General features: G+C 49.5%; 1 protein-coding gene across 2 annotated transcripts in view; it reads left to right on the forward strand.

Annotated features, from left to right (window-relative positions):
* The window catches only part of Atp2b2 (ATPase plasma membrane Ca2+ transporting 2), a 320,698-nt gene that overhangs the window by 52,354 nt on the left and 247,746 nt on the right, over positions 1-20,598 (forward strand). For both annotated transcript variants that reach the window (XM_075983151.1, XM_075983148.1), the window contains exon 2: positions 19,882-19,927. The gene's annotated coding sequence lies outside the window, so the exon portion shown is untranslated. The remainder of the gene's footprint in view (positions 1-19,881; positions 19,928-20,598) is intronic.

Here is a 20,598-nt window from a genome sequence, read left to right on the forward strand (position 1 = left end):
CAGATCACATACATCCAATATATAATAGTACATAATATACATTACTATTCCAAAACATAACGAAGAGGGCATAGTGAGAACATACTGGACCAAAGCAAGACCAAAAGCCAGCTGAGCAAACTCCAAACTCTGCATCTCTATGTCTGATGTTAAAGCATCTTCAGATATTTGACTCCTTTCAGCTTTGTTGACTGCAACACTCTTATTTCTCTTGAGCTGGTTCCACTCCCTGTTAGCAGCTTTCCTTGGCAGGTGTCCCATGGCTCTGGCATCTTCAACATCTTAGGGCCTCTAAGACAATCCAGGTTTCACCTTCACAGCTTCATGCAATGGTCTCTCTAGGCCTCCATTCAGGGACACCCCTGACACATGACTGGTCTCATCAGCCTTTCTTAGTCCTAGAGGAAGGTCCCATAGTGCCTTTCTTTTATCCTTGACTCTAAAGTCAGAACCACCTGGCTGAAGCTGCAAGTTCTGCTGCTTCTGGGGCTGGAACATGGTCCCCTCATTCAATTACATCTTCACCAACTTTCTGCTGTCCATGGTTTCCTTCACTGCCTAAGCTTGGCTGTTCTCGAACTTGATCTGTAGTCCAGGCTGGCCTCAGATTCAGAGATCTGGCAGCCTCTGCTTTCTGAGTGCTGAAATTAAAGGAGTGCGCCACCACACCTAGCTCTAAGCTTTTCTTTAATTCCTTTCACAAGTTGGAAACTTAGCTGAGTGAGATCATCACTCCCTTCATTCCATTTCTTAATCTGTTTATCTCCTTGAACACAGAATTTAGCTCTATCCCACTTCCTGGTGTTCCTTTTCTCAGTCTGTACATTTTGTATTTTTATTTGTTCAGCTTGTTCCTTTTCATTATAAATCTTTATTAGAGTTGCCACTAATAACTGCACGACAGAGTCTATACTAGGCTGCTTTTAGATGTCTTCTGCAAACAGAATTAATCCAAAACTCTTCACTTGAGCCTCAGGCAGACTGCTCAGACAGGGGCAAAAAAGCAGTCACATTCTTCAGCAAAATTCACAAGACCAACATCTAGGCCACATACTAACATTCTTCTCCTCTGAAACCTTTTGATCCAGGCACCCACAGTTCAAATCACTCTTGTCACCTCTGTCTTCCCTGATCACACTAGTATGGCCCATTAAGCAGCATGTAAAGCATTTCATTTCTTTTCTAAATCACAGTCCCAAGGTCCATATTCCTTCAGACAAAAGCATGGTCAGGCTTATCATAGCAATATTCCAGTCCCTGGTACCAACTTCTGTCTGAGATAGGGTTTCTATTGCTATGAAGAAGCACCATGACCACAACAATTCTTAAAGAGGAAAAACATTTATTTGGGGTAGCTTATGTTTTCAAAGATTTAGCCCATTATCATTGTGGTGCAACATGGTGACATGCAGGCAGACATGGTGCTGGAGAAGTAGCTGAGAGTCCTACATCTTGACTTGCAGACAACAGGAAGTGGTCTGAGACACTGGAACACTGGACATGGCTTGAGCATATATGAGACCTCAAAGCCCACCCCCACAGTAATACACTTCCTCCAATAAGGCCACACCCCCAATAGTGCCACTCCCTTCTTTCAAACCATTATAGCCTCTCACCTCTACAGAGGTCCAGGAACCAATCCCTGCGGACACTCAGGGACCACCACACTTAAGTCAATGTCCCATAGAGTGTGAACTTTTCCAGTCTGGCTGGCGGCATTAAACACTATCTTGTCAGATTTGCTTTCTCTGACACCATCAAGTGGCTCTTTCCCAAGCCTTGAGTTATTTTCTTGCACATAGGCCCTGTCAGCTTTGAAGCGCCCTGCTAGAGGTATCTAGAGGGCTATGTAGTTCTCCTTACCACTGCCACCACCACCTCTATCACCGCCTTTAGTGTTCTCTGTTGGACAGGCACTGGCCCTGTCCTTTCTGTTTCCAGTGACCATATTGTTCAATGCCTAGAGTCCTGTGATCTAACTTTCATTTCATGAATTTTACCTATCCTTAGTTTTTTTTGTGAAATCTTAGTTTTGGGTAAAATCTGTAGGTTAGTATGGAAATTCCATGAGTTGTTTAAGTCAGAAAATCAATGAACCAACTTCATCTTTTTGGGCAGTCTTTGTAAAGAGAAGTTTTTTTTAGTCTCATGTGGCCTTCAACATCTGAATCCCTAGGCTGTAGTGAGCTGAGTCCCCAAGTTCTGCATGTAGAAGGGTTGTTTAGGCCAGCCCTTCCCATCAGTTGAAACAAGAAGCTAAATGGTTCCTACACATTGCCCAGGCTCCCCTGTTGGCATCTCACGCTCCTGTATACAGGTCCCTGGCTCCCTCAGTCAGGAGATCTTGAGTGAGCACAGGATGTTTGAGGAGTTTGGGAGTGAAGGTGAGAGGCAGCTGTAGGCCTAAGGACCAGGCTGCAATGCCACTTCCAGGCTGATCTCCTCCCTGGCCCCTGTGTGGTCAATAGGCAAGATCTCCCTGTGGTGGTTTGAGTAAGAATGGCCCCCATAGACATGTGTTTGAATGCTTGACCCATAGGCAGTGGCACTAGTAGTAGGTGTGGCCTTGTTGGAGAAAGTGAGTCACTGTGGGGGCAAGCTTTGGGGTCTCCTGTGCTCAGGATAGGCCTGGTGTGGCAGTCTCCCTCTGCTGCCTGCAGATCAAGATGTAGAGCTACCAGTTCCTTCTCTAGCACCATGTCTGCCTGCATGTCACCATGCTTCTCGCCATGATAATAATGGACTAAACCTCTGAAACTGTAAGCCAGCCCCAATTAAATGTTTATCTTTATAAGAGTTGCCATGGTCATGGTGTCTCTTTATAGCAATGGAAACCCTAACTGAGACAATCTCATCTTCCAAGTTTGGAGATGTATGTTCCCTGGCTGCTGAGGGACAAAATGCATGTGTTTGTCAACTGTGACAATACCATAGCTCCCCTGCTCCTTCTTACCCTCCCGCTAAGGCTGAGAAGGAAAGCTTTGGAGCCATGCCGTGGCTTTGCTCACTCCAACCCTCGCTGATGGACACTAAGCTGTAGCCAGGATATCCATGAAACCCCAGAGAATCTTTTGTAGTGGCTGCCGACCTGGTCATTGTAAGGCTGACAGGATTGATGATCATGACTAATGACATCATGCTGTGAAGACAGAAGTGGGACTGTGTGGAGGGACATCTGTAGGAATAATGCTACCTGGGAAGTTCACCAAGGCCAGACCAGAGTAGGGAGCAGGATACACAGCAGAGCTTTTAACCACAGGCGCAATGCAGCACTTCCCTCCACTCTGTGCCACCTGAGAGCTAGGCAACCGTATAGCCTGGGTGTCCCCAGACCGCCCTCAGTGGCATGGGCTAGATACACATGGGTTCGAGCTTGTGTGATTCTGAGTCCAGTGATTCTGGAGTTTATTCGCGATTCTTCAAGCTTGTTTTTGTGGCTGAGTGTTTCATTGTGTATGCAATGGGGGAGTTTCTACCTGAGGCTCAAAACCGGAGCAGGTACCATCCTTGGCTGGTAGGAAGATGGCACACACCATAGGGTTTCCCACTCTTGTGAGAAGTAGAAGCCAGGCAGTCTAAACTGAGCAGGTACTTACCACGTCTTTACAGTCCCCACTGACCACTCCCTACAACTTCTGCATCAAGATTACTCCAGCCACCTTCCTGACTCCTGCTGCCGTCAAGGTCACAAGGGCGTCAACGCTGAGACTCTTTTTTTTTTTGTTTTTTTTGTTTTTGTTTTTTCAAGACAGGGTTTCTCTGTGGCTTTGGAGCCTATCCTGGAACTAGCTCTGTAGACCAAGCTGGTCTCGAACTCACAGAGATCCGCCTGCCTCTGCCTCCCGAGTGCTGGGATTAAAGGCATGCACCACCACCGCGCTGAGACTCTTGAGTGCCGCAAAGTGCTGTATTCTCTCAGATAGGACCCACCCCCTCTGACTTCCACTGCGGGGGCCCAAAACCACGTGACAGAGCATGGAACTAACTGCACATGATGCTTGACTAATGCACCTCCAAAGATCGTGACCCTCAGCACATAAAGCCTAGGGTATATACGGGGTGACTTCTGTACCAATCAGTTGCCTAACCCCAGAATGTCATCCCTAGGTCATTGTCAAGGAGACCAGAGAGGCTGGCATGCTAGCTGTGGACAAACTCCTAGGCTAAAGACATCAATGAGCTTTTATGGTCAAGAGGCTCACAAGGCTCCTTCTGGGGATAAAGCATGCTACTGGGGTACAGACGGCCTCTGTATTCTCATCTTCTAAGTTATCATATGGAATCAGTAGTGACCCAGATAGCCAGTACTGGGCTTCCAGCCTTCTATGTCTGGGGTAAGGGCTCCCTGTCCAGTGGTCCCTGAGAGTCATGTTCTCATAAGGCTAGGGACAGTCCTGGGCTTTGTCTCAGTATTGGGAAGATTGCTCTCCTGAGTGAGTTGTAGATAACTTGGGATACCCATGGGAGGCCTTGAGAGCCATATTTTGAGGGCAGGAGTTGCTTGACCACTTTTGGATGACACCCAGGACAAGGTGGATAGGATCACAGCTCTCCTGGGAGTCAATGTCTCACTGCGCAACTACCGCTAACCAGTGATGACTTGGCTATAAACTGGTCACGTGGCCTCAGTGGCTGTGTAGATTGGCTTCTTATCACTGTGGCAAGTGCCTGAAGGAGCACCTTTTAAAAAATGACTTTTTTAGTAATTTTTATTTATGTGTCTGTATGTGGTGTGAGCACAGGAGTGCAGGTTCCCACAGAGGCCAGAGGCCTCTGATCCTCTGCGCTGCAATTACAGGCAGTTTTGCACCCCTAGGCATGGGTGCTGAAAGCCAAACACAGGTCCCTTCCGGAAACAGTAAGCCCTCCTAACTGCTGAGCTCTCATTCCTGCCCTGAGGGAGCTCCCTTAGAAGAAGGAAAGCTTCATTTTACCTCCTGCTTTGGAGGTCTCCCAGAGGTGTCTATCTGTGGTCGGCTGGCTCCATTGCTGTGGCTCTGAGGGAGTATCACAGAGCAGAGAGGGTACCTGGAGTACAGCTGCTCACCTCACGGTGGCCAGAAAACAGGAAGAACACCGAGAGGGGCCCAGGTCAGATAAAGCCCCCACCATACACCCCAGTGGCCTACTTCCTCCAACCCAGCACCTCCAAACGTCCCTCATTTCCCAGGAATGCTGTAGGATTATGGCTCCAGCAGTAGCTTTATCTTAATCCACTGATTAGGGCAGAGCCCTCTTGAGCTCATTCCCTCTGTAACTGGACCCATCAGCTGGGGTCCAAGTCTTTAACACGTGAGCCAGGGGAGAACACTTCTGATTCAGACCAGGACAGGCACCTTGTGTCACACTCAGGAGTATGAGGCCTGCTACTACAAAGGTTATGGCTAAGCATAGTGGGGAAGACAAACTTTCCCACCATCTTTGTGGTAGAAGCCCTGCAGGCTAATATAGGCCTGGCCAGCACCCTGGCTGGCTGGGGGTTATGAAGGTGAGTACGGTGGAACAAGGAGGAGAGAAGCGACTACCAGTAGCCACTGTTCTGCCTCACTGTGGAGCTGAGACTGGTCCAGGGAACCTACAGATGCATGTCGGATGCTGGGGCGCTCACACTGTCTCTGATGCTGGGGCAATTACACTGCCTTGGCTTCCTTGCTCAGTGTTGTTATTTCTAAAGCAAGAACAGTAAAGATTTAGCTGGTCCCCTTGCCTGGGGGACCTGGCTTTTCTTGACTATATCAGTAATCCCCAAAGTGTGTCATTTCATCAAAGTCCTTATTTCCAGGCCAGATTTGGTGTCCCAGATTATCATCTCAGTGACTCAATAGGCTGAGGCAGGAGGATTGTAAGGTCAGAGGTTGTCTAAGCTACAGAAAGTTCAAGGCCTGGGAAACTTAGGGAGACTTTTCAAAATTAGGACAGTGGTAAAGATGTTGATCAGTGATAGAGCATCTTTAATGGTGTGTGTAAGGCTCTGGTTTCATACCCCAGCAATAAAGGAGAGGGAGAAAGATAAGGAAGAGGGAAGAGGGAAGAGGGAAGAGGGAAGAGGGAAGAAGAAGAAGAAGAAGAAGAAGAAGAAGAAGAAGAAGAAGAAGAAGAAGAAGAAGAAGAAGAAGAAGAAGAAGAAGAAGAAGAAGAAGAAGAAGAAGAAGAAGAAACAACAAGAAACAACAAGAAGAAACAAGAAGAAGAAACAAAAGTCTCCTATAGTGACTGATGGGTTCCCTTTCTGGCTCCTGTTTATTTACAAATGAGGGTTCATTCACTTCAAAGAAGGGACTGTTTTTAGCATAATTCCAGCAGGAGCTAACCTGAATAAGACAAATAGATCCTGTCGGGGAGGCTGGGGGAATCTAGCTTGGAGGGATTTATGTCTGCAGTTATCCGTGGCAGCAGTCTGGCCTGGAAGCCCCTCCAGTGTGTGGATAACATCAGCGTGTGACTATTCCCCTGGCACCTGTGAGCATTTCTGTTTCAGAGATGAGGAAAGAAAAGCTGAGAGGTTAAGTCACCATCCAGTGTCACAAACATGTGGCTGGGCAACAATTCCACTTTCTAGGAGTCATGGCAAGCCCCTGTTTAGACTTGTTCTTCATCCTCTTCATTTTGTGACATTTCACAGCTCTGACTCTTGGGTTGTGCTCAAGAGACACGTGCACATCCTCAGAATACCCCTAGCCAGTAAGAGTGCTGTGGGACAATGGAGGTGAGCAGGGGAGCCACCAAGCTGTCACAACATAGGGACCCAGTGACAGTGGGGACCAAGTCAGGCCCTGTCCAGCATGACCTTTATAGCACAGAGTTGTCCAGATCACTTACAGGGTCCCCAGTAAGCTCGTTAGTTCTCTTTCCACCCATGAAAGCTGAGGGAGGCCTGGGGGGGGCTAGTTGATGCCCTGTACTCCACTGTGACAAGGCCAGAGCCCAAATCCAGGCAGCCTGGCCCCTGTCCTGTGCTGACATCACTCACTGAAGCCATTGGCTTTGCCTTAGAGCATTTCCTCAATAGATTGTCAGCTCACTGGAAAGAGCCCACCTAGCACACAGTGAGGCAAACAGAGAGGCCGTGGTGCACACCTGAAATTCCAGCAGAGGCAGGGGGGTCAGGAGGTTCAAGGTCCACCCAGCAAGTTCTAGGTCAACCTGTGCTATGTGAGACTCAAAAAAGCAAAGAGTTTCTAAATCTGCCATGTGCCAAGCCTACGTAAAAAGGTGAACAAGGATAGGTCCCTGTCCCCACTGAGCTTCCAAGCAGGGAGAGAACATGGCTAAGGACCCTTTCAACATCTCGGAGTATAGCGGCCTACTCCAGTGACAAATGTCGATGTCCCAACCCAGGCTGTGAAGAAGGGGTCAGCAGAGGGGAGTGGTGGGGACTGTGGCCCCCCTAAGAGACCATCCACACTCAGTGCCAGGCTGTGACAGCTTCATGCAGATGTGGGATCTAAGGGCCAGGTTCCCTGTTTTAAGAAAATACAGAAATCTACAGTTTTCTGTGAATATATATATATATATATATATATATATATATATATATATATATATTCAAAATCCTCCAAGCTAGCAACAATGTGTTCCCATTGTCCTGTGAGCTCCACCTACTGCCCCTGAAGTACAGAGAAGATTTTTCCAGAAGCCACTGAGAAGACAGAGGCCATGCCACATCTGGGTCCATCGCTGGCTCAGCCCAGTCCAGTCCTGGTTCATTCAGCACTGGGTCCCCTCCCTTCTTATGGTGTGATAGTATCTCAGGGCATCTCTCCTGGTGTACTAGTTTCCTGGCCCTTCCCCTGTCAGGAGAGATGACTCAGTGGTTAAGAACACAGACGGCTCTTCCACAGCACCTGGGTTCATTTCCCAGCACCTCTGTGACCACTCACAGTGGCCTGTAACTCCAGTTCCAAGGGGTCTAACACACTCTTCTGACCTCTATGAGTAGGCATCAGGCACACACATGGTGCACAGACATACTTGTAGGTGAAACACTCATTACATATAAAATATAATAAATCTAAAAAAAATTAAAGAAAAGAAACCAGGATGTTAACATTGCAACACTTTCCAGACACTGAAGGCCAAAGTCACTCCTGGCTATGTCCCATATGCAGTTTTAGCTCTTGCTTAAGAAGGTCCCATGCCTCCTCCTACAGGTGGAAGGGCATGCCATGCACCGTGTCTCCAGGTCTGATCCACCTAGCTTCAGGACCAGTGCAGGGCCACCCAGGCAGGGTTTAGGTCCTCTCTGTGCCCACAGTACAGAGAGTTATCTGTCCGGAGTGACAGGAACTGAGGTGTCCTTGATTAGACAGGTGTCAGGAGAGCTCTTGGCATTGGGAGGAGTTAGATGTGAGTCCTGATTCTCCCCCTTGCCAGCTGTGTAACCCGGAACAAATACCTTCACCTCTCTGAGCCTCCAGAGTCCTCATCTGTGAAATGGATTGAAGATAAAAACCTACAGAGTTTGTGAACTAGGCTGTTCATAATAATGTTAATAAAAACACATCAGCGTGTTACTCTACCAGTTAAGAAACAGGAAGAATGGAATAGCGCCAGGTTCTGCGAATACCTTGCTCTGCATGATCCCTGATTTAAATCTTTATAGATTTGAAGGACTACTAAGTAAGGCTTACCAGGAGCCTGGCCCCCTGCTGAGAGCCTGGCAGAGACAGACTCGTTTGATCCCTGCCACCACCCTGAGCTGGAAAACCATTTGAGGAAGCTGAGGCACCAAGGTGGTAGGGGTGGTGTCCTTTGCCACCACACCAGACACGCAGCTGGCTGCAAATCAAGCTGGCACCTGTCTCGGCTCAGAACCACCTTTGCCTTTTTTTCTGCTCCATTTACTCTGAAGCATGGGTTCATTTGGGGACCATGTGCTCAAAGGAAGACTCCAGGGAGGCAGAGATCCCAATCGCAGCCCGCCTTCCTTCACCTCTGCGGAGGGCTGACCTCTCACTTGCCAGTCAACCACAGGAAGTAGAGAGCACAGGGAGTGTGGCAGTGCTTTTGCATTCTAAACAAACCTCAATCTTCACAGCAATAATGTCCCCTGAGCTGAGGAAACGGGCCTTGCAAGTTCAGTAGTCATGATAGAGAAGCTGTTGCCATTAAAGCCTGGAAGTGTGGCCAATGAGTGAGCATTCAAGAGACTGGCTCAAACCAGCACAGAGCAGTGCCCCACAGGTAGCTGTGAGAATGCCTGGTCAGTCCCTGGCGTGGGGGCTCGCTGGGCACCTGATGGCATCCAGTGGCATTCCCTCAGGCCTGGCCTGCGGTCTTGGCAAGCTGACGTGGGTGTGTTTACAGTGAGGCATTGCGCTAAGCACCCTCTGTGCATCCCGCCCCCACCCATGTGGGTTGTAAAAGGATTGCTGCTTGGCAACATTTTGTTTCAATGAATCGAAGCCAGGGATTAATAGCGTTTGGGAGCTGAGCTGCCTGCTTGGTAGGAGGTAGAAAATAAACAGAGCTTGAAGAAAGTTGATGTGTGCTGAAACAGCTTTCAGAACGAGCATGCGCAGGTAAGGCTAAGGGTGCGCCAGAATGCCCAGAAGTGTCCTGGGTCCCCTTCCTGCTTGACAACTTGTCAGCTGTAGGATCCTCAACTTGTAGCTAGCTCTCTGACGTGGTGGAGACAGGGTGTCCTGTGTGTCAAATGGCATTCACAGAACATCCATAGCAATCCCAGCCCTGAACTGTATTTGCTGGGAAAGTCCACTGTGAAAAAGGGTCATGTCTACAGATGCCTGCTAGGACAGTCACCCAGGCTTCATAGAATGTGAATTTGCAAACTCACCCACTTGGTGTATGTGGTTTGCAATCCCAGGCATGGTGCTCTCCTGGTCATTTGTGGTCACAGGCAGAGTGAAAAATGGGTCACCTGACAAGCATGCTCCCACCTAAAACGGAACAGGGTCACATTTGGCCTCGCAGAGACAACTCTCATGTTGTGAACAAGTATGCTCCTGGTGGGCTCTCCAAGGCCACAGTTTCCTTACCCTGTGCTTCATGGTGATGGTGTGGTTTACCATGGCTCCCATACAGCATGTTGAATGTGCTGTGTTCTATGGCCCAAGAAAACAGAAAAGGTGTGTGGGACGTGGGCTGTGTTCATGTAGACGTTAGAGTGCTTGCTGCTATGAGTTCACACCAATGAATACATTCCCTATGCCTGTGATTTATGTCTAAGATTTTCCAGAAAGCTGAGGTGGTTTGAATGAGAAAGGCCCCGGTAGGCTCATGTGTTTGAATGCTTGGTCTCTAAGTGGCACAATTTGGAGAGATAACAGAAGTTTTAGGTGGGGAAGTATACCACTTGGGGCATCAGGGGAGCTTTGAGTTTGTAGCTTTTTCCCACTTCCAGTTTGAGCTCTGGGCTTCCAGTGTGTGGTCAAGAAGTGAGTTTCTGCTTCCTGTTCCTGCCACCATGCCGTTCCTACCATCATAGACTAGACCACTAATAAACTCAGTCATTGTGTTTTCTCATAGCAACAGAAACATAACTACCACAAAAGAGTTTCTTTAAACTAGAGCTATGGCACAGCTTTCAACTGCTTTTGCATTAAGACCTGAATTTGGCTCCAAGCACCTACACTGACTGTAACTCCAGACCCAGGGGATGGGGCACCCTCTTCTGGCCTCCAAGGGCACTGCACTCATGTGTACAATGCCCATCCACACAACCACACAAATAAAAATTGGTTAGGGGGGAGGAGACTCACAAAGTTTCGGCTGAGTGTGGTGTTACACTCCTATAATCCAGCACTGGGAAGGCAGAGTCAGAGGGATAGTGGGATCAAGGCCAGCCTGGTCTACATAGTGAGTGCCAGGTCAGCCTGGTCTACATAGTGAGTGCCAGGTCAGCCTGGTCTACATAGTGAGTGCCAGGTCAGCCTGGTCTACATAGTGAGTTCCAGACCAGCCAGGGCTATATAAGGAACCCTGTCTCAAGTAACCAACAGAAGGTTTGCTTTAGTTCACATCTTCAGTACCTGACTGCTTTATGCCTGTGGTAGTTCAACATACCATGGTGGGAGGGGGAGGGGACAGGGACAGAATAGAGCCATTCACCTCATAGCAGGTTAAGCATAAGAGAGATGGTAAGGACAAGGTAGGGACCAAAGATTACCTTCCAGGGTACATCTGCTGTGGTCTGGTTTTCCTCCTCCTAACCCCAGCTCCTAAAAATTTCACCAGCCCTCGACAGTTCAGGACTTGGGGAGCAACTTCAACACCAGTGATAATTTGCATTTAAACAGCTAAAGATGCAAGATAATGTTCTCTTCAGTGGCATCAAAGGGGCCTAGCCCTGTGTTTCCCTGAGAACAATGGTCTCAAACTCGCAACTCCTATTCCCAGTGACTTCGGAGGACAGCTCCCTTGAATCAGAGAACTCAGAGTACCAGCAGAGTTTCTATGGTTACTGTTTCGTTGGTTTGGTTTCTTTGCTTCTTTCTCTTTTGCTTTTGTGATAGGAGTTTCCCTCTGTAGCCCTGGCTGGCCTGAAACTCACTACTGTAGACCAGGTTAGCTTCTACACCACCATTCTTGCTTTAAATATTTTCATGTCTCGAGAGGGAATTAGGCCAGGTATGTAGACACACACCTATAATCCATATACTGGAGGAAGGAAGATCAGGAGTTCAGGGCCATTTTCTGTTACATAGTGTGTTTGAGGCCAGCCTGGGCTACGTAAGACCCTGGTTACAGGGTGTGGAGTATCAGAGGAGAGTTGAGGCTTTCACGTTTTGACAGTTCCTGAGATGGTTGAGTGCTTTCAGAAAGACAATGAAGGGAGCCTATGGCCTATGAACTCTGTGCCCAGCACTGTTAATGCTGTTAATCTTGTTCTGTGAATGTCCCCATCCACCACTGTCACAGTCAGAGAGGGTACAGTGGAGCTTTAGGCCTGGGGCTAGGGTGGGCACTAGATGGCTCCTACTCCTTACTTCTGCATAACAGCCACCTGGGTACTAGCCACTTGTGACTGCTGTCCTTCTGTGGCCAACATTATGTCCTGCTACCCAGTGAATGTCCACTTCACACTGGTTTCCTGGGTCCCCTTTCCTCCCTGCTGCTGTCACTCGTCCCCCTTTTCTGCTTTCCTCCTTCTCACGCACCCCATCTTTCTCAGGTCCACCCTGTGGGGCTCTGGGTGCAGCCCCCCTCCCACATCTCTCTTCTTGACAGATACCACATGGCCCCTCATTCTTGACTAATGGTGGTCACTCAAGTCTAACATACTGCACCCCATCTCCCACAGGGCTGTTGTGCATAGCAAGCCTTTCCCGTTCCCAAACCCACTCATCTTGCACTGACACCTGTGCCTGCTCCATCTGTCTACCCTTGAGCCCTACTTTGTTATTTCCTAGTGTTACTGCCCCCAAGAAAACATGTGTCCCTGTTGTAGCTCCTACTTCACCTCCTCCTTACATAACCTGTGTCTGACAACCTCTCCCATTTATTTGACTACTGGATAAATAGGCATCAGACCCTACGCTCTGCAAGGCCAGACTCTGGGGCTGCCTACCATCACTGTATCCCCAGAGCACATGGTGGGTGGACCTGGCACATTGAAGGCACTCCACAGACACGCCATAGGTAAGAAGACACTGGTCTCTGCTGCACCTTGGGGAGAAGCCTAATGAGTAATGCTCCAGCCCACCCATGCAGTGACCAGACATGTCAGATCTATTGACCCTGTCACAACCTTGCAGGTTGTCACAAAGGTGAAGCTTCGCCTGTTGGAAGCAACGAGACTTGCAGCAACACTTAGAGCATGCAGCCAGCAAGGGTTGGGGATGAACTGGAGCTCTGACTCGGCTGACCCAGAGCCTGGGTCCCTTCCTGCTGCCTCTGCCTTGTGCTTTCATTCTGTTTGTCTGTCGACTCTGTGCTGCTGTTTGCAGTAAGGGGATGCTGCAGCTAGGGCCTAAGCATCTGGCTTCACTGCTCTCCCTGCTCCTTTTCCTTTTATAGGAACTGACTCCAAACGCAGCACAAGCTGGGGCCCAAGCCTTTGCACGCTCCTGCAAAAGGAACTCTCCACATACAGCAGCCAGTCTACTGGCAGGCTCAGCATGCCTACCTAGCCTTGGCTTCTCTCATCCATGCAACACTGAAACAGTGAGATTTATTTGAGCCAGTCTTCTCAGTCTCCTGTGTTAGTCAAGGGGAAATGGAGGCATGGCACTGGGTCAGAGAATCTGTATCAAAAACAAAGGAAAAGCTCCGACTCTGATTCCAGGCTACAATGTCCATCCTGGCTTCATGAATCCCCAATAAAAGGGGAAGGAGGAGATGCTGTATCTGACTTGAGATCAGAAATGTCACCCCTAATTCTCTGTCTCAGATAACTTTCTTATAATTCTGTGAAGAATGGAAACATCTGTGGATAGGTGAAATGGGACAGGCGATCCTAAGTGACCAGAGATGTGTTCACTTGTGTATCCACTCATCCGTCCCCTTCTCTCTCCATCTGTGTCTCCATCTACCATCCATCCTTCTAATCATCCATCTATCACCTATTTATCCTCCCATCCATTTATCATCAGTCCACTCTCATCTACCCATCTACCAGCCCACTCATCCGCCCATCCATTCATCCATCCATCTTCAGTCCATCATCTGTCCATCCACCCACTCATTCACCCATCATCTGTCCATCCACCCATCCATCCATCCACTCATCCATCCATTTACTCATCATCCATTCATTCACCTCTCCCTTCTTCCTCCATCCATCCATTTATCTACCCATCTATCTCTCTGTGTCTATATCTCCTCCCATTCACCCATCCATCTACCCACCTGCCCCCTTTTCTCTCCATTGCATATCTGTCTTCTATCCAGGCACCTGGCCACACTCTTTTGTGGTTGTCACTGAGTGCTGATTCTGACTGACTTCCTGGGAGATGAGCAGGCTCATTAGCAGCCTCCTCAGGGCTTGCGAGACCTGGGACCTGGGCAGGACAGGGCCAGAAGCCTGTGTTTCCCCTGAGCTGATATGGTTGCACTAACAGAGGGGTCTACTCTTGGCCTCACAAAGAGACAACCAAACAGGAATGTGAGGTGGTCAGTCCTGAGGGCTTCGTCCCAATTCTGATTGTGAACACTGACTACTGTTCCCATCAAGGGTCCTGACTCCTGTATGGGCACTTAGTGTACCTGTAGGAACTGTGGCAGATTCCCAGAGTCCAGCCCTCTCCATAGCTACCAATCAGACTGTCTACGCCGAAACTCCTGCCTGGTTTTATTTTTATTTACATAAGCTTAGTTTGTTTGTCATAGTTATTGTCATCATTATTGTTACCAAAATAAGCTTATTTTAGAACGAGACATCATTGCTACCATCAATGAACAATACAGCAATCATAAATTGAAAACAGTAATTAGGAAATTTGAAGAAAAGCCTATAATCCCAGATTTTGGGAGCTGGAGAATCAAGAGTTAAAGGTTATCTGCTATAAAGTAAATTTGAGGCCAGTCGAGACAACATGGGGCCCTGACTCAAAAACAAAATAAACAATTGAAGAAGGCTGGCTGCTAGGGTCCTTAGCATAAGCGTGAACAGCACTTCCTGTCTTAAGAGGCCATGCCCCCTACTTTAGAATGCTCCTCCCCAGGGAACTGGCCCACGCTCAGCTGACAGTACACAACCTGTCACTAGGGGACAATGGAGATGGGTCACCACTGAAGGTCCCTCAGTGACATAGGGCTACTCCTACCGTAGGGGGAGCCCTGAGTGCTACCCTGACCACTGCCTTCTGAGCCGTGTGGATACCCTTGCGCTGACCACACCAAGACCTCCAGGAGGCTGAGGTCAGGAAGTGGAATGGATTCTGTAACCCAACCTGGTGGGTGTGCATCCGTCCCTGACCTCTGAGGAAAACCAATACAGAAAGCGGAACCCAAGCCTAGCAGGTGTCAGGTGTACCTCCCACAGACTTTGACCCTGGTCATGACACCCCTGGTCCCTAAAGCCATGTCAGTGTCAGGCCCCCAGATGTGCCCTTTCTGAATGCCTCATGTGCAGCCAAGTCAAAGCAGAGAGAGACACTTTCCTGGGCGCTACCACTGCTCAATGACCCACACAAACCGTTCCCTCCCCTGGTAATGTGTCTGAGGAACCAGAAACCCCAGGTCTGGGCTGGATTACAGCACCCATGCATGTCCCATCACCCCCTCTCAGAGCATCAAAGCTAATATCAATTGTGCCCCTTATCTGGAAAAAAAAATGTCCCATGATGAACTCTGGTTTCAGAGGGTATCTGGGATCTGAGAACTGCCACTAGCTCTGTTCAGACACAAAGACGCCCACTTTCTCCTGTGATCTCGGCTCCTACCTGCTGCCAGCCAAGAGGAGGGTTGTCCCTGCCCAGTTCCTGTCCCAATCACAGCAGCCCAGCTAAGGAAGGAGGGGCAGATGAACAAGGGCTGACACCTGTGGCATGCTACACATCTCAATCCATTCTTCATAGTTCCATCCGGTCATGGCTGGGAGAGCAATAGGAGCTGCTTAGAACCCAACACTCACTGAGGCTACCATGGCCCTAGTCACATGTTCAAATCATGTCAAAGTAGTGTCCCTCCAGTTGTTCCTCCTAGGAGCCATGGCCTACTGCTGCAGAGAAAATACACCCGCTTGTGAAAAACAGAGATTGGGAGGTGGAGCGCGTAGGAGCTGGGAGGGGGTATCCTCCTGTCTTGGCCAGAAATGAAACAGGAGCATTGTGAAGAGGTTGCTCAGAGAGGGTGAAATTCCACACCCCGGATTCCTATTGGCAGAGTGGGCAAGGTGCCTGAGACATCAGTGGGGCCGCCTCTCCTCAGAGCGCGGCCTGAGGAATGCTGGTTGACTCCAGAAGAGATGAGATCAAGTCGGGATGGAAAAGGCTGGCCTGGGTGAGCTGAAGCTGGTACACACAAGGCAGGACTTGTCAGAGCGCCGATGTGTCTGTTTGTCCCCAACGAAAGGGGCCCACGTGAAACAGTCTTCTGGGCACTTCTGTTTGTGCCACCAAGATTTGGAGAAAGCTAAGGATTGGTGTTTCCCCAAGTCCATTCTGGTGACTGAATGTAGCCCAAATCCCAGCCCACAAACAGGGATAAGTCAGAGATGGGCTGCGGCTTTCCCAGCATTTAACCAGAGACAGACCAGCCCTGAGATGAGGACCCAGGGCTCCTGGAAATAACCTGTTTGGGTAGGTGTGTTGGGTCTTTGGTGCTATTAGCATGTGCAGAAATGGGATTCACATGAGCTGAGACAATCACGGAGGAGTCAGGAATCCTGCTGATTACCTAGCCAACATGAGTCAATGCTCTAGGACTTTATGACCAGACAGTTAGATGCATGCTAAAACCTCATTCTCTCACTGTCTGCCCAGAGGGGACCTCAGGGGTCCTTAGAGTTAGTCCCTGTGGACTTGGAAAAGGTGATTGTGCTTTAAAGTTTATATCCAGGCCCCCTCTTCCAAGAAGCCTCCTGATAGGCCCCACACCACCTGTGGCTGGAGAAGGGAGACTCACTTAGAAACAAGGCCAGTAAATGATTATGCCCAGCTCCCAGCCCTGCCCTGTTTTCTCTTCCTGGTCACTGGTGACATTGGTCCCCTGCATTCTGGCTGATATCAGAGGGTCCCCACTTCTCTGCAGCACTAACTCAACCACCCTGAGGCCTGATCACCACAGGCTGGGGTCAAGGCCTGAGATTCAACTGTGTTCCAAGGCTACTGCCCCCCTCAGTCGGCTGACTGTAAGGGAATCCAGGTGATAAGGGCTCACCTGCAGTTCAGAAGGGCATGGAGTGTGAGCTGACGGACGGGTGTGACAACCTCTGGCTCCCATTCCTACTTCCCCATGCTGATACCCAGCTGTGTTCCTCGGGTCATCTCAGAATCTTCCATGCTAAAGGTTGTGGGACTGGGTCCTAACAGTAGCTCCTCTCCCAGTCTTTGTCATTATTCATGGACAGAAAAAATGGACAGGTCCATAGCCATGGTCAGCTAGGACAAAACCTTAGCAGAGATGACACCCAAGAACTGCCCTCCTGGCTGAGGGACAGGGTCTCCTTTCCTCCATAATGAAAAATTCACCAGCCAAGGCAGTTAACTCATCAATTTTTTATCTTGCTAGGGGAGATGGGGCACCACTGTGAACCAGACCTGGCTGAGTATAGCCTGGGAACAAGGCCCCTATCTCCATGAGCTCAGAGCCTTAGGTAGGGAGAAAGCCTTTGGAGCTTCCCAGAAAGGGTACTAGGCAGGACAAGTGGCCAAGTCCACACTTTCTTCTTGATATAGGAGAGGGTCCAAAAGGAGTATGTGGCTAGAATTTTACTCAGCCATAAAAAAGAAAGAGATTCCCACCACTGAGCAACAGGAGAACATTAGGTTGAGTGAAATAAATCAGGCACAAAGAGACAAATTCTGTCTGTTCTTAGCTTAAAAAGTTGATCCAGCAGAATAGAGTAAGATTGTAGCTTCCAGAGCCTGGGGAGGTGGGTAAAGGAGACAGGATCTCGACGGGCACAGGGTACCGATGGGTAGAAGCATCTGCCCACATCTACAGAAAGTTGACTGACAGCCACATAGTGTGTGTTTTGATAGGACTAGCTGAGAGGATGATGAGTGTTCTTAACACAGATATGGTGAATGCCTAAGCTGATGGGCATGGCGGTGACCCCATCAGGTGCACACACATGCTAGTCACACTGCTCCCCACAAATCTCGACAGTCTGTCTATGCAGAGCAAGTGTCAGAAAGCATCACCATGGCCACGTGGTTAGCACCTGTGTGTGTGGATCTCAGCTGGGCACCACATGTGAGGACCCCTGTGCCGGACAGGCTTGGCAGCACCAGCTGCCGGCTGACTATGCTCTACTGCCCCAGGGCTGACCTGCCCTGTCTGCACATGCTCCGCAGCTTCACTGGGACTTCCCATCTGTATTAGAAGATCAGCAGTATTTACTTAAGGATCAAGAGAGGCTCGAGCTCAGCCTAGCGGTTGAAGGCAGCCTTAGCTGGAGCAATGGCTTTGGAACAATGAAAGTCAGTGGCTGCAGCCAGTAGGGAAGGACAGCCTGCAGGCAAACAGACCCTTGGCTCTGCCACTTCCTGGCCACTGCAATCCCTTGCCTGTGTCCTCAGTTTCCCCGGCTGTGAAAGTAAAGTCACGTGCTTGGGAAACATTTGGCTTTCCTCCAGAGTCTGGTTCTGGAGACCTGGAGGTGGTTACTGGCCAGCTGCTCATCTTCTGCTCAGAAAAATCTAAGGAGGGCGTTCAGACTACCTGCTCTGGCCTGTGTCTGCCCTTCCCACTGCAGGCCTTATGTTCCCCGTGGCTTTGCACTTTGGTCTCTGTAAACTCAGGCTTTTCCAGGAAAAGGGAGGGCCCAGCTCAGATCTAAGAGGAACAAGAAGCTGTGCCATGGCAGGGAAGAGGCAGTGAGGTAGCAGGGGAGATTAAAGGGCAAGACTTTGGGTGGAGGAGGGGTGAAGAACAGGCCAACCATGCAGGCTGAGGCCAGTAAGCAGGGCAAGGGGGGGGGTTCCCAGTGCTGATGCATAAGCACAGGGTGGAACCAGCTTCAGGGACTGTATGGTTCAGTTAGCCCAGGCTTGGGAAGAAGGGTATGGAGAGAGTGGGTTCTGTGTGGAATAGGGAACAGGAATGCAGGGGCATAAGGGCACAAGGCCTGATGTCGAGGATTTGCCCATCAAGATCTGCTCCTTGCCCTTTCTCAGTCTTGTCATGTGCCCTGGAAGTGTCCTGGGTGGACTGCGTCACAGATTCCACTCCGTTCTTCCTGCTAGGCCTGGCCCATGAAGAGTTCTAGGAAGAGGAGAGCAACGGTGTGGGGGGAGGGACACTAACGTCTGCAGTCTGCTCCTCTTGCATCATGTGGGACCGGATGTTTGTCTGACAGCAGCTGTCTTTCCTCACCACCTTCCCTAGGACTGTGTGGTACCACGCCCCCCATCCAAACCAGGAATGCCAGGAGAGGAATCCCCACCTGTGCTGCCAAGCAGCCCATCCTGGGAGGCTTCCCGGATCCTGCCTATACCTGTTCCAACAGCCCCTCTTCTCAGCCCTCCCTAGATGACATGGTGGCCCCAGGTCCCTGACTGGCACAGTCCCCCGGCCCCCAGAGCAGGCTATATGCATCATGTTCCTGGCCCGTCTCACCCCTCACCTCCCCAGGGACAGGGCGAGCCCTCTCCATCCAGAAATCTGAGTTGCCAGATCGAGTTGGACCCATCCCCCTGGGATCGCATAGTGAAAGGAGAGAACCTACTCCCACAAGTTGTCATTTGACCTCTGCTTGCGCCCGGTGACATGTGTGATCCCACACACATACATCATTGTCCTGGTTGGTTATTTCTCAGCTTGACACGAGCCAGAGTCATCTGGGGAAACGCGTCCATCAGATTTGAATTTTATTAATTAATGACGATATTATTGTTAATTGATTAATAATAATCATTGACATGGGTTGATCCAGCCCACTATGGGTGGTGCTATTTCTAGGCAGGTGGGCCAGAGCTGCATAAGAAAACAGGCTAAGTAAGCCATAAGGTACAAGCCAGTCAGTTGCACTTCTCTACTGCCTCTGCTTCACTTCCTGCCTCCAGGTTCCTGCCTTGAGTTCCTGCCCTGACTTCCCTCCCTGATAAAGTAAGACCTGAGAGCTGTAAACTGGAATAAACCCTTTCTTTCCCTTTTGGTCATGAAGTTTTGCACAGCAATAGAAACCCTAAGACAGCCAGACATCCACAAAATAAATAATGCTAACTTTTTAAATTTAAATTAAAATATTTAAATCTGAATAAGCCCTGGCTGCCAAGCTCCCTGATGCACCTTTCTGGTTTTGTCTTCCTGCAGGGTTCACCACCCTCAGACTGTGGACCGACAGCAGCCAAGGGGACAGGTGAGTGGGTGGCTTGCACCTGTGCACACGGGCCAGTTCTGATGATGGCGTCGACTGAGATTTTCAAATCCTTATGTGTGTAGCCTACCACCCAGATAGCTGTCTCCTTCCCTCAGACCCCGCACAGAGAGAGAACCTGAGAAAGGGGTGTGAAAGCTACAGTCTGGGCTGGTTTTCTGACTCCGGCTGGAGTTCTAGGGCCCCTGGGGCACGTCTCTCAGACAAAGAGCAGTATGCTTTCATGGCTATGTGGCCATTTTATCAATCGTTTACACTGTGATATCTTTTCACGGCATTTTAAAAATAAATCAATTTCAGATTCATTTTCTATCATCATCTCATTGAGGTCAGCACACCCACGGGCTTTTTTAAAAGCGAGGGTGGGGAGCTCAGGAACTTGAGAAAGCAAAGCGATGTGCATGGAATGCACTCAGCAAAGACTAAGGAGCCTGCAGAGGAAATTCCCTGGAGCCCGCTGGCTGCTCTGAGATAGGCACTTTTGGCCTCTGTCCTGGGCAGGATGAGAGTTCTGCGGGCTAGTCTGGTCCTTTAGCCCTCTGTGAAAGATGTCTGAGGCTCCCTGGTAATTATTTACAAGCAAAGAATTAGAGACACAGTGCCTGTGCCTGGGGGTGTAGCTGTTTCTCCCTTGCCTGGAAGGTGTTTGTGGA

Source organism: Microtus pennsylvanicus, chromosome 8, assembly GCF_037038515.1.
Source record: "Microtus pennsylvanicus isolate mMicPen1 chromosome 8, mMicPen1.hap1, whole genome shotgun sequence".
NCBI classification, from domain to species: domain Eukaryota; kingdom Metazoa; phylum Chordata; class Mammalia; order Rodentia; family Cricetidae; genus Microtus; species Microtus pennsylvanicus.